This window comes from Pelobates fuscus, chromosome 3 (genome assembly GCF_036172605.1).
Source record: "Pelobates fuscus isolate aPelFus1 chromosome 3, aPelFus1.pri, whole genome shotgun sequence".
Lineage (NCBI taxonomy): Eukaryota > Metazoa > Chordata > Amphibia > Anura > Pelobatidae > Pelobates > Pelobates fuscus.
In genome coordinates this window covers 376129525-376143433 of record NC_086319.1, presented here as the reverse complement: position 1 = coordinate 376143433, position 13909 = coordinate 376129525, and positions in this window count along the sequence as shown.

Below are 13909 nucleotides of genomic sequence, written 5' to 3'. Positions count from 1 at the left end.
GCTACTGAATGAGCTTGTGTGTGCCTGCTACTGAGTGAGAGAGCGTGTATGTGTGCGTGCCTCCTAGTGAGTGAGTTTGTGTGTGTGCCTGCTAGTGAGTAAGCTTGTGTGTGTGTGCCTGCTAGTGAGGGAGTGTGTGTGTGCCTGCTAGTGAGTGAGCTTGTGTGTGTGCCTGCTAGCAAGTGTGTGTCAGTAAGACAGTTTGTGGTGAGCATGTGTGTGTCAATGAGCTTGTCTGTAGTGAGCATATGTGTGTCAATAAGCTTTTCTGTGGGAAACGTGTATGTTAATGAGCATGTTTGTATCAGTGAGATTTTCTGTAGGGAACATGTGTGTGTCAGTGAGATTGCCTGTCTGTCTGTGAGCTTCTGTGTGTACATCTGTGAGCTGGTGTTTTTCTGTCACTGAGCTTGTGTACATCAGTGAGATTGTCTTTGAGGCTGTGTATCAATGAGCTTGTGTGTGTCAGTGAGATTGTCTGTGTCTAGATGTGAGTATGCTTACTGTATAATTAAATGTTTTACTCTGAAAAGACCAATATTTTATATTAGAAATTAGTATTATTATTGCCATTTATATAGCGCCAACAGATTCCGTAGCGCTTTACAATATCATGAGAGGGGGGATTTAACTATAAATAGGACAATTACAAAAAAACGTACAGGAACGATGGGTTAAAGAGTACCCTGCTCAAACGAGCTTACAATCTATAGGTGTGTGTTTATATATTACTCAATCATCTGGGGTGGCAAGACATAGCCTTACATATTACATGTGACAATATATGGCGCAATGACTTATGGGGCTGGCATAGATTTTTTTTTTTTCCAGGGCTGCTTTGTATCCCCGGTCCGGCCCTGCACTCTGGTAAGTTAATAGCAATTTTCCATGGCTTTTCAGTCCCCGGGTTTAAGTTCATCACTGGAAAAGGAAGGATTAGCGTAACAAGGGTGATGTAATATTATAAAATTAAAAAAAATGAATCTCATACATGCCATAAAGGATATAATCAGGCTCTGTGTCTCCTATTCCTTGACCAAACTATAAATCTGGACCAATCATGTCCCAAGCCCTGTAGTAACAAAAGTGACTTTAAATCAGTCATGTTTACTTCTCTCTAACAAGAATGGAACTCTGAATCTGCCATTTTTATAGACGTCTCCCAAGAACCGTATCTTAAATACGAGAATACAGCTTTCCTAGTCTCCGAAGTCCTAAGCCTCATGCTCTGTGAAATTAATATTTATCACCCATCTAACATATGTTGGAGAGTTTAGCTAAAATGATTAAAGGCAAAAAATGAATAAAACATTCCAATTATTTTTTTTTTCTGTAAAACTGCATATTGGAGCATTTACATGTACATATGTATAGATATCCACATATTTTAGAAAGATAGCTTTAAGAACTTTTACATTTTAGAACAATTTATCAGCTGGCCATACGTACCTCGAGCAGCGCAGATTTTGAACTGCCTTAGGGAGAAAACCGCAGCATAAATAGATTATCATGACTATTATTAAATGGTGCGCAGGCCATAACTCCCATATATACCACATGTGAAAGGATTCTTTTTTTCTATTTCTGTGTTATCCGCAGCTATACGCTATCTCCCACTCATAGAAAACATAAGGAATGGAAAAAGTGATTTTTATTTAAACTAATAATTCACGCTCATTTTAGCTTTTCTCTCTGTACGCGTACATAGGTTTTATGGATCTTTTTGTAGTGCTCTGATATTTTTTATACTTTTCTAATAAAGTTTTGAAAAGAAGTGTTGGTTAGACTGCTACAAAAATTTTTATTTTGGACGGTTTGTTCAAATCAAATTTCTTTAAATCCATACCTGGACGAATAAATCTTCCAATTCATTGAATAAGACTCCACAGGTAAATCCTGGAATGACTAATTTGGGTGTGGATTTAAAGGGATTTGATTTAGACGAACCATCCGAAATGTTTAGTCTAGTGTTGGGTCTTATAAAGTCAAACCAGATCACCAGCGATTGGTCCAGCTGTTTAAAAAACCCAAAACATAATAATCCTTCAGGGTTATTCAATAAAGTGTGCATTACAAGGAATTCAAAGTGAATTTAAAATTTTACGCTAAACCGAAAAGCATAGCTGATTTAGAGATTTTTTTTTTCAGATTGGCTTTTATGGTAATAATATAAAATTCACTTTGAATTCCTTCTTTATGTAAATAGCCCTATAAATCTCCAACATTCCTGGTCTCTCTAATTATCCATTCTAGGAAGTAATACTCGGTCCCTGCTCATATTTTATTCTGAGTTCATTCACTGAACAAAGGAATGTTTTGAACTGACAGCTGAATTGCGGTAGGTCACAATGTCTAATCACGAAAACGTGTTTAGATTCTGCTTAATCTTCCATTCGAGTATTTTGCGTTCGGGTTTATCAACCAAACAAAAAAATTGTGAACGGAAAACCGAAAGGCAAAATTTAGCCTCTCTTGGTCAAGCTGTGACGGTAGCTTTTGGGGAATCTTTTTAAATAAGTAGTTTTTTGTGTAAATATTGCCATTTGGTTTAAAATTCAGTGTTTATCTGCAAACCATACCATGGTGTACGTATGACTACAATACACTCTTTGATAGGCACCTGTCATACTCCAAACAATTTAAGTTCATTAGATTGAGCATACGATTTTATCTATACATTGTGGTAGCAAATTTGCTAGGAAATGTATAGATTAGGAGAAAAAACTATTTAAAAACATTTTTTTTTTCTCTCAGTTAATGCTTCGGCACAGGCATAGGAGCTCTCCACCCATAGCAACCACCACACATGCGCTGTGGTTTCTATGGAAACTCCATAACCGGCGCTTCTAGGAATGGAGTGAACAGTTGATTTCGAAGTTGATTCAAAGAGAATTTCAAATGTTAGGCTAAATTAGCTGAGGTGGAGAAAATATCCAAGTCAGCAATGCTTCCAGTACAGCTACTTCAGGACCTCAGTTACAAACTTACGGAATCTTGGGAAACCACCAACCATGAAAGGAATAATGACTACAGCACTGATGGTGAGAACTTTTTCGAAAAAAAATAAAAAATAGCATACATTTGCAAGCAATTTTTATGTACGACTGTGTCACATTTCTATAAGCATACTATAAAGCCTATATGTGCTTACTTAGGCAAAAAAGAAAGAAAGAAAGAAAGAAAGAAATGCATTATCTACATAAAAGCTTCCAATGTCATTGCTCTATACTTAACACATTTTTACAGTTCCATCTACATGTAAAAAAGGTCTAACCTAAAATGAAAAAAAAAAAAAAGATTATAGATAATTCATCTGTGTTATTGTAATGAGTGAAATTACGGTGGCTTTGCTGGAGCAGTGAACTAGATTTTGAATGAAACTGCACTTTTTAGACAATTTCACAATTTAAAGTGCACCTGTGATAAGCCAAAGGGACAGTTGTAGAAATAAATGGCCATTTTTACACAAAGTAACCCCGGAATCTCTTTGTGTGTGGTTCTACACATGCATGGGTTTTCACAGATGGAGGCTGCAGGAGCCATGACGTAATATATCCCATCAAGCTCCATCTGTACAACTTGCGCAGCATTAGGGACACTATATTTACCCAGACCACTTCAGCTCAAGGAAGTGGTCTGGGTGCCAGGTCCCTCAGGTTTTAACCCTTCAGATGCAAACATAGCAGTTTCAGAGAAACTTCTATGTTTACATTGCAGGGTTAAGACATCCTCTAGTGGCTGTCTTCCAAAAGCCACTATTATGCACATATTATGCCTCCATCACGAAATTGAGAAATGCTTTCCTATGGACACTTTGAATGTGCACGTGGCACTGCCGCGCATGCGCTTTCGGCTCCGCTGACGTCAGGCGGGGGAGCTAATGTCGGCAGGGGAGGAGAGGTCACCAGCGCCGAGGGAGCCCTGCGCTGAAATAAGGTAAGTGGCTGAAGGGTTTTCGGGAGGGGGACCCTGAGGGTGGGGGCATCCTCAGGGCACTATAGTGCCAGGAAAACCGCTTTGTTTTCCTGACACTACAGTGATCCTTTAACATACAGACCACCTGGAAATATCCCAGCGGGCAATCCCAATGCATCCGACCCTGCTTTTCATCTGCAGAAGAATGATACTACGAGTAGGCAGATGACAACCATTATTCGCTAGTGGTCTTAGAGGTATTTGCCTACCAGCTTACCCACTTGCCCGTACTCTCCTTTATATCATTGTACAGACATCTTCACATTAAATTACAAAACATAAAAATGTATCTATGCATTGTGCTAGCTGAAATTCTGGCAAGCAAAGATTTTATTCCGATGTACAGAGAATGCTAATGGCACAGAGACCCATGCCAATAAATGAGTAACAGAAAGAGCAGGAGAACCCTCCTACAGGTGCTATAGTTGCAGCAATTATTCCTCTAGTGAGCATGTCTTGCACTTGCTGGAGTAATATCGGAGCAAGGTGACTGGTGTCAATCCGTTCAGATGCCGATTCCCTGGCAACGAAGGCAGCATATCGCCGTCATGAAAGAAGATTGGCCTGCTTGGGGAAGTATTCCCATACAGTGTCTACTGTGCGAGAGAGCAGTAGGAGCAATATCCTCAATGCTTTCTTATTGTACAAAAGTCATAATTATTGATCACTTCGATGGTCGAATTGAGGTGCAGTGAGGAGTCTGTCTTGACTCTGGATTACAGATAAAGTTTATGGCATCTTTAATCAATTTTAAAAAAAAAAGTGGGACCCAGTCATCTAAACGGGTTAAGGAACATGTGAGAGGTTCACTTTACTTGTATACACTTCTTTCTTTACGTAATGCTATAAACTAAGTAAGACCATCCAACAAACCTCCTCACATGCATGTTCCAGGACATATTTCAAAATACCAAACTACACTAATGATTTAAAGAATCAGAAGACCAACAATAATATACAGAAACAAGTCTCTTATCCAAGCTGCCTGATATTACTTAATTTCTGATAGAATCAGCAGATCCTTAAAGGGACACTATAGGTACCAGAACAACTACAGCTTAATGTAATTTTTCTGGTGAGAATTGTCAGTCCCTGCAGGCTTTTTGTTGTAAACAATGCCGCAGTGTTTACATTGTGGCCTAGGAACACCTCTAGTGGCCACTCCTTAGACAGCCACTAGAGGTGCTTCCTGGGTCAGTGGGCACAGTATGCACTGATGTTCAGCATTTGCACGCTTTGCATGGAGACGCTGAAATTTCCTCATAGAGATGCATTGATTCAGCGTTTGACTCTGCCACTTCAGCCCGCCCCTTTGGCTGAGATCATCAGAATTGACAATCTCCGCCAATGCAATGCTTTCCTATGCATTTTAAGTGGCTGAGATCATCACTTCAGATGATGTCAGCCGAGGAGGTGAATCGGGGGCAGAGCCACACCCGTGGACTCTCGCAGTGCTGGAAATAATGTGAGTTTTACTATTTGGGGGGAGGGGGGCAGGGGTGGAGGGGAGCTATAGTATTTTTCACACTTTAGGGTCAGGAATACGTTTGTGCTCCTGACCCTATAGTGTTCCTTTACGTATTCCCGCAATCAATTTCACACAGGTAAAGAACTTGTTAGACTTAGCTACATCTACAACACCAACAAACCTGCAAATCAGATAGTGCAGGCCTCCCAGCAGTCCCAATTCTATAGTCCTGTACCACCATCCCTTTATTACTGTAGCGATACCGGTCCTTACTGGCACTGTGCGATCAAGGAAATGATGTCTCTTCTGTGTTCTGATCCACACTCACTCGTCCCTAGGTTCCTGGGCCTCATTGTGACATCATATATGATATGGAACCCTTCAATTGATTTCCTTTTATAATGTCAGTCTATGTGGCACTTTTTGATGATGTGTACACGTCTCTGACATTATGGTCCTCTGTAACCAATCTCAACCCAGTATATAATGGTGTATTTTAGTTTTGTGCTGCCATAGGTATGAAATAACTTACTCCTCCAGTCTAAATGTCTCTTCCTGTTTAAAACCAACACGCTCTTTGAGTGACAGACACACATCTCACTGGTGCATACACAGACATACACTCACTGACAGATACACACTGTTTAACCAACACACAATTTCACTCAGACACACACATTCACAGACATGCACATTCACTTACAGCTACACACACTCACTGACAGACAGACACAAACATTCACACACCCAGTTAGTCACACACACACACTGTGAAAAACACATATATCCACTGACAGACACACACTGACAGAAACGCATACACACTCACTGACAGATGCACCCTCGCTCAGTGTTAGACACACCCAATCAGAGTCACACACACTGAGAGACTGACAGACACACACACTTACTGACTGACACACATGCACACTGACAAACACACACATTCACTGACAAAAACACATACACACTCACTGACTGACACACAAACTCTGAGAGACACAATGACAAATACACACATTCACTGACAGGAACAAATACACATTCACTGTCAAACACACATACACACTCACTGACAGACACACAAACACTGAGAGACACAATGACAAATACACACATTCACTGACAGGAACAAATACACATTCACTGTCAAACACACATACACACTCACTGACAGACACACAAACACTGAGAGACACAATGACAAATACACACATTCACTGACAAACACATTTACACTTACTAACAAACACACTCTTTAACAGGAACACACACCCCTGATACCCTCTCAATTTATATATTTTTTTTAAATTTCAATCCACCCAGACTCCTAACCTTTGGGAGTGCTGGCGTGGATTTTCTATTTCCCTGGGGTCCAGTGGGTATTCTTTCAGTGCCGGGCAGTCGGTTTGTGGAAGGTGGAAAGGGAGCTGTAATCTTCCTGCTCAGCTCCCTCATGCCGATAAGTGATGCCGGGGCCAGAGTGATGTCAGATTCCGGCACCGGAATCACTGAGGGGCACACGAAGGAGCTGAGCAGGAAGAGCTCCCTCGCTGCTTGCCTACAAACTGAGCAGATGCCAGCCTCAGGGAGACTCCAAGGGGGCCAGCTGGCCAGCTCTTGGGCCCCCCAGGTCATGAAACTGACAAGTATCTGCCGGGGCGTCTTTTTGCAAATGCCTTCTCAGCCTTGCACTAAATACAGTACTGCCCGTATAGGGTATATACACTTCCTGGTTGTCCTTGTTTCCTTGCCCTGTCGTGGTTCTTGTTACCTGAGAGAGTGTATTTATGCTGTGTATTGGATTTACTGTTTTCTGACCTCAGCTTGTTTGACTATTCTTGCTCTCTGTTATCCTAGACCTCGTCCGGTTTCTAGTTTATTCTCTGCATGCAGACATTTAATTTACCGGTCTCAGGCAATAGCCTGGCCACTCTAAGGACTGGTACATCTTCCTTTACTTTTTCCTTTAGGTTTGCGTGTTAGGGTATCTCCATTACTGATAATTCCCTGTTGTCCAGCTTTTGGAGGCAGCTGGAAACTGTCCCCAAAAAGTGTTGTTCAAGCGCATCATTAGATACAATAGGATCACCAGGGTATTAGGATTATGCATAGAGAGTTATAGCAGAGTTCTCTATATGGTCCGCTCTCCATGTTTGATTGGCAAGCAGTTTGACATGCATTCACTTTAGACTGACCTTCAATAATTTTTGGGAAGACCCACATCCTTCCTGGGACGCAATTCAAAGTATGACCATGCTGTCTGCTCTTGTGAAAATGGGCAGCAAGAGATCCTGGGAAATGTACAAAATAGTGTCTTCTAATTGAAAACCAATGGGCTGGTGTTTATGACCAAGTGTTTTTCTACTTTCTGCAAAGGCGATTTATCTAGCATTGGGGGGGGGGGAGGGGGGGGGACACTACAGCTGTCTGACGTGCCACTTCCAATTTAAAATTGCATTTTAGTCAGCCGTGATTATTTACAAAAAAAAAAAATGCTTCTTTCGCTGGTTAACGTCTGCTTCAACAAGGTATGTAGTGTCTCTTACTGTCCATCGGAGCTGAAGTCTGCATACTGATGGCACAGTACGAATCCCTAGTTGGATAGCATAGTGATCACTTATCTGCAGCTTCCGACAGCCTCACCTCCAAAGGAACTGAGTTCAGCATGATGCACACAGTGTAATTGGGCTGTCATACAACTGGTTCAACTCTCTGAGTGGAAAGATACCATCTTGTCTTGTTACAAAGAGACAATCATCCTTGTCTACTCTTTTTCAATGATTGCCAAAGCACTTTACAGCATTTCAGGAAGATATAATAGATTATAACGCAGCCCATCCCTGATGTAGCATGCTGGGCCTTCTTTGTATGCTTGCAGGTGTCAGCATGACAATGTCTTTTGGGTTTTCTTGAAACAGTGAGGAGAAAGTGGATATATGTAACCAAGTTCTAACTGACCCTGTGCATTCTCAGGTATGACACCAACAGCTGGAATAAAGCTTCTACGTCAGCAGTTAAGCTACCAGGGCTGTCTAAACTTGACTCACGAAATGTTGCTGGGTTCAGTAATTCTCTTCAGTGAGAAAAGGCTAGCAGAGAATGATGGAGTGGAGTGACCTAGGCAGGCCCAATCAGTTCTACACTAAGGCTCGTCATTGGAACAATATGGGATTTATTCACTAAGCAAAGAATTGTGGTGAATGGAAACATTTTAAGCAAGATGTAGACTACAATACAAAAGCTGCATCTATAACGTAGGCCTCTGTTTAATATCTTTAGATGAGTTTTTTTAGATTATTGAATAATATGTTTGGATAAACCTTTAAAAATAATTTTATATTTTGATATATTTTTTTTATATAGATTGATTTTTTTTATACTTATTTCATATAGATTTAAATAATTTAAAAAAATATATCCAAAAATAATAAATCATTGTAGACGCTTATTTAAAATTATTAAACCGAGGCCTTAGTTGAAGAATTATTTTCAAATCAGCACTTTTTGCCCACATTTAAAATTTTTGGTTTTTAAATTTAGTATAATTCGTTAGGTGGTTTAGTGAATAAAACTGCAGAATTGAGAAAGAACGCGAAAAAAAAATAACCCAAAAACAAACAATAAATAAATAAAAAATAGAAGCCTACATTTAAATCATACAGAAAATAGAAAAGAAAAAAAATAAGGAGAATGAAAGAAATTTGACCAAATCAGCGGTTACAGAAAGAACAAAATTAAATGAACAAACATAAATAATTGGAAAACAATAGAAAACATGAGAAACGTAGAAAGTAAAACTTACGCCTGCTGTTCAAAAGTCTGCATTACCTAATCTCTTTATTGTTAGAACCTCATTCAGACACTTGCAAGAGATGATCTAATTATCTCCAGTCTGATGTAACAAAATAGATATTTAGTGACAATCCTTCTAGGAAACATAGGACATTATCCGTCTGCCTCCCTGTCTGTCTACTTCAATAGTAGCCACACTTTAAACATATCTTTAAGAGCAGAAAAAAAGATGTGATCAATATACCATACTTTCCCAAAAAAGAAATTAAACGTCCATTATGGATACTACATACTTAATACTTTATCATAGTGTGACTATAGCTGTTGCAATTAAATATATATATATATATATATATATATATATATATCGCATACCTTACAGGAGCGCTCCAACAGGTTACCCACACGGTTCCCCGGGTTTGTGACAAACAGTTTCTAGGCAAATTGACACAAGCCGAGGGTCCTCCAGCTTTCCACGGCTTGGTTACATAGTTACATAGTTAGATAGCTGAAAAGAGACTTGAGTCCATCAAGTTCAGCCTTCCTCACACCTGTTTTTTGCTGTTGATCCAAAAGAGAAAAAAAAAAAACAAAAAAAAACCCCAGTTTGAAACACAATTTTGCAACAAGCTAGGACAAAAAAATCCTTATTGACCCCAGAATGGCAGTCAGATTTATCCTTGAATCAAGCAGTTATTACCCTACATTGAAAGATTATATCCTTGAATATTCTGTCTTTGCAAGTATGCATCTAGTAGCTGTTTGAACATCTGTATGGACTCTGATAAAACCACTTCTTCAGGCAGAGAATTCCACATCCTGATTGTTCTTACAGTAAAAAAACCTTTCCTTTGCCTTAGACGAAATCTTCTTTCTTCCAGTCTAAACGCATGGCCTCGTGTCCTATGTAAAGTCCGGTTTGTGAATAGATTTCCACACAATGGTTTGTATTGGCCCCGAATATATTTGTATAATGTTATCATATCCCCTCTCAGGCGACGTTTTTCTAAACTAAATAGGTTTAAATTTGTTAACCTTTCTTCATAGCTGAAGTATACTTTCATATACTTCTAAAATCGTTCTACCACTTTTATTCAATTTGGACAGCATTGATTGTCTGAGAACACCAATTGTGTCTATCCTTTTTAAATTATTCATATATTAAAAAAAAAAACCAACAAAAAAAAACACAATTTGTTTTTGATGTAAACTCTTAGACAAATCAATGGTGTCCAAATCTGAACAAAAATGATATTTAAAATGTGGAAGTATAATCAGTATATATAGTTGGGTATTGATGTAGGATATAGAAAACAGAAATTCTAATGATAAAAAAAAAATATATATATAAACGGACATTCATGTTTTTTTTTCTTCACCACCAGCATATATTTTTCATAGTAAAATGTTGGAATTCATCAATAATCTCAGCAGAGAGATAAAATTAAGACACTATAATTAATTAATAAATTAATAGGTTAGTGATGTAATTAAATACAGATTACATCTCATAGCTGGCACCATCATCTGCAAGTCCAAACACAGCCTATTTAGACAAATAGGCACCCTGGATGCTTTAAATAGATTGTCAGTTCTGTAGGCTAGGTGTTAGTATCAGGGGTGCAGTGTGGTGATGTTCTGTATATTAATACCGTAGAGTATACAGCCCCGGATGGATACATAGTACATTCTGTATTTCAATAGAAGAAATTCTCTGCGGATCATGGCTTGCAACTTCCAATCAAAGCACCGAGCAGAACTGCAGTAAATAACAGGGAGTACATGGGAAAGGTACCCCGATATAAACACCGGCAGAGATCTGTCAATATAAAAAATGTATAATACAGGCAGGGGGGGGGGGGGTAATTTGAATTGCTGGCTGGCTGCGACAGGATCCCTGCTCCTACAATAGATTTTCACACACACCGCTGCAAGCATGCTGCTCTGTTTTTACAAGGATGGGACTGCTACATGCAGAGGGAATCCTAAATATCATCCTTTGTCTTAAGAGATACTGGAAAGGCTCTGGAGAGAGGGGGAGAGGATATGCTCTTACCTTGCAGGGGAGCTGTCAGCACGGTGCCTGGATATGTGTGTCTGTCTCCTGGAGAAGCTAATTCATAGGGAATCCTTTGTTGACTGTCTGTTATCTGCTGTGAGTCTGTGTGGCTTCTCTCTGTAGGGGAGAGACAGGAGCTGCTTGGGCTCCTTTTAGAGAGGACGTGTGTGGTGGGGGGAATAGCTATTATCAACCATTCAATGGTGTGTAAAGGGGTTTGGGGAATAAATGGGTAGGAGGTCTATAGGAGGAGTTATATGGAGTAATAGGAGGAGTTATAGAGAGGTTATATGGAGTAATAATAGCAGTTATAGAGAGGTTATATGGAGTAATAGGAGGAGTTATAGAGAGAGGTTATATGGAGTAATAGGAGGAGTTATAGACAGGTTATATGGAATAATAGGAGGAGTTATAGGGAGAGGTTATATGGAGTAAAATGAGGAGTTATAGAGAGGTTATATGGAGTAATAGGAGGAATTATAGAGAGAGATTATTTGGTGTAACAGGAGGAGTTATAGAGAAAGGTTAAATAGATCAAGAGGAGGAGCTATGGGCAGAGGTTTTCAGAAGTAATAGGAGGAGTTAAAGAGAGAGGTTATATGGAGTAATAGGAGGATGTAACGTACCCCCTATACTCCGATTGAGTATATCCGCTGTAGTTCACCCAAATCCCAAGTGAAGCAGTGACTAACGCCCTGAGCTACAAAAATATCAGCCAAGACTTGATGACGGGTTCAAGAAGGCTGGTTTATTATAGCCCAGTGGCCAGCTTATATACACAGACCCCCCCCAGCAGGGGGTCTCTAGCAGTAACATAGGAAACCACTCCCACAACACGCCGAGGAGTCTGTGTCTGTGAAATAATTTAATGTACTTTGCTTAAAACTTATTATCTACCAGACACTAGAGTAACTAGATCTGAGTGACCAAGTTGTCCAAATAGCGCTGGATCCCACGAACACAGCCGAATCGCCACCGGGGTAAAGTTTTGACTGACCGTCAAACACATGGCGTCTGCACAAATTAGTTACAGAGATTGAGTGGTAGCAGGCAGTCATTTCCATACGAACAAAATGTCGAACAGTTCCCCTGGCTCATAGGTAGCGATTATTCACCTCGTTCGTGCGAACAATCCTACTAAACAGCGCTCTCCTGGCTTGTCGTGGAAAGAAGCAGGCGTGTGTGTGATTTTACCGGTTTTCGCGAGGTTGAGTGTCCGTTTTATAGTTCAACAACCAAATCCCGCTGTCTGCTTTCGTGCGACAAGATGGCCACTGTTTTCTCAAGCATGTGTTGTTCAGTTATACGAACGGCGGCAACATACGGAGAGTACTTAAGTCTGTGGTATCTTTGTAGTTAATGAGCCAGGGGATGGTGGGTGTTCGGTAGATTGTGACTGCCGAACTGGGAAAATGCATTTGTGTTTGGGAAACTATATACCACGAACTAGGATTGAAGGAAATGTCTTGCGAACAGAAGGGAAAATAGTGAGTTGGTCACAATGTATATTGCCTATAGTCGGTGGGCAGGAGGACATTGTGATGGTTGCCCCAGGCTAGCTGAGGATTGGACCGTCGAAGGATGCTCCTAGTGCTTACCAAGGACCATCAACACCGCACCAGACACCATAAGCACTGCGGACCCCATGAACCGCCGCAGCTTGGTTGGGGTCTCGCCGTCTCCTACCCACCCTGGACCTATGACAAGGCTCCAGGCTCCAGTGGGTGAACCTTACTTCAGAGAGCGAAGCAGGAACAGCTCTTACAAGAGCTCAGTGAAGCTAAGGGAGTATGAAGAGTATAGCAATCCCTGTAGTGATTATAGCTTTCCACTCCAAACACGAGTTGAGGCTGTGAGTTGAGGGTCAAGTAAAACTGGAGGTTTAATGGTACAGCTGCTTCTTTTATACAGTATTTTCTCACAAGGTTAACGCCCAAGTGGACCTTGTGGGGCATAGGACATGAAATGCACAATCCAATAAAAACAGAGTTTTACATTTGAACACTCCCAGTTACTGTACTCAAACCCTCCCCTCTGCCTGTGATACAATTAACAAAGACAATGGACTAACTCAATTAAACACAGGCAGAAAACACACATTATTACCCAAAGTACAGAAACACCCCAAAACTCCAACATATCCCCATAAACATCCCTATATATTATACATCCCTGGATAGCCCAGATCTTGGTGAACAACATATGCAGATCAGAGCGGGGGTTCAAAAGTTTTATGGAAGTCTCTTTTGACCGACCACAAGCATGGCTTTCATACCCAAAACAGTTCCACAGATTTGGGCTGTGCAGCCGGTCTATTTCAGATAGTTAAGTTCCATTCGAATGCACGAACGGGGGCCGTTCGTGCAAATAGCCAAAGTTAAAGTGGTGTTCGAATTGTCGAACACCGTTCGACTCCCATCCAAGCGTTGAAGTTCTGGAGAAGGTGAAGTTCAGCGGTGTTCGTGCCGTCGCGTGTTCGATTTGAGTTCCATGAACTCGACGACCAAACACCACTGAAAGCGTTCAACTAAACAAGATGCCCACCGCCACGTGTTCGACTATACGAACGGCGACCACCCAGCCGTTCGGCTATTAGCTGCGGTTTACTACAG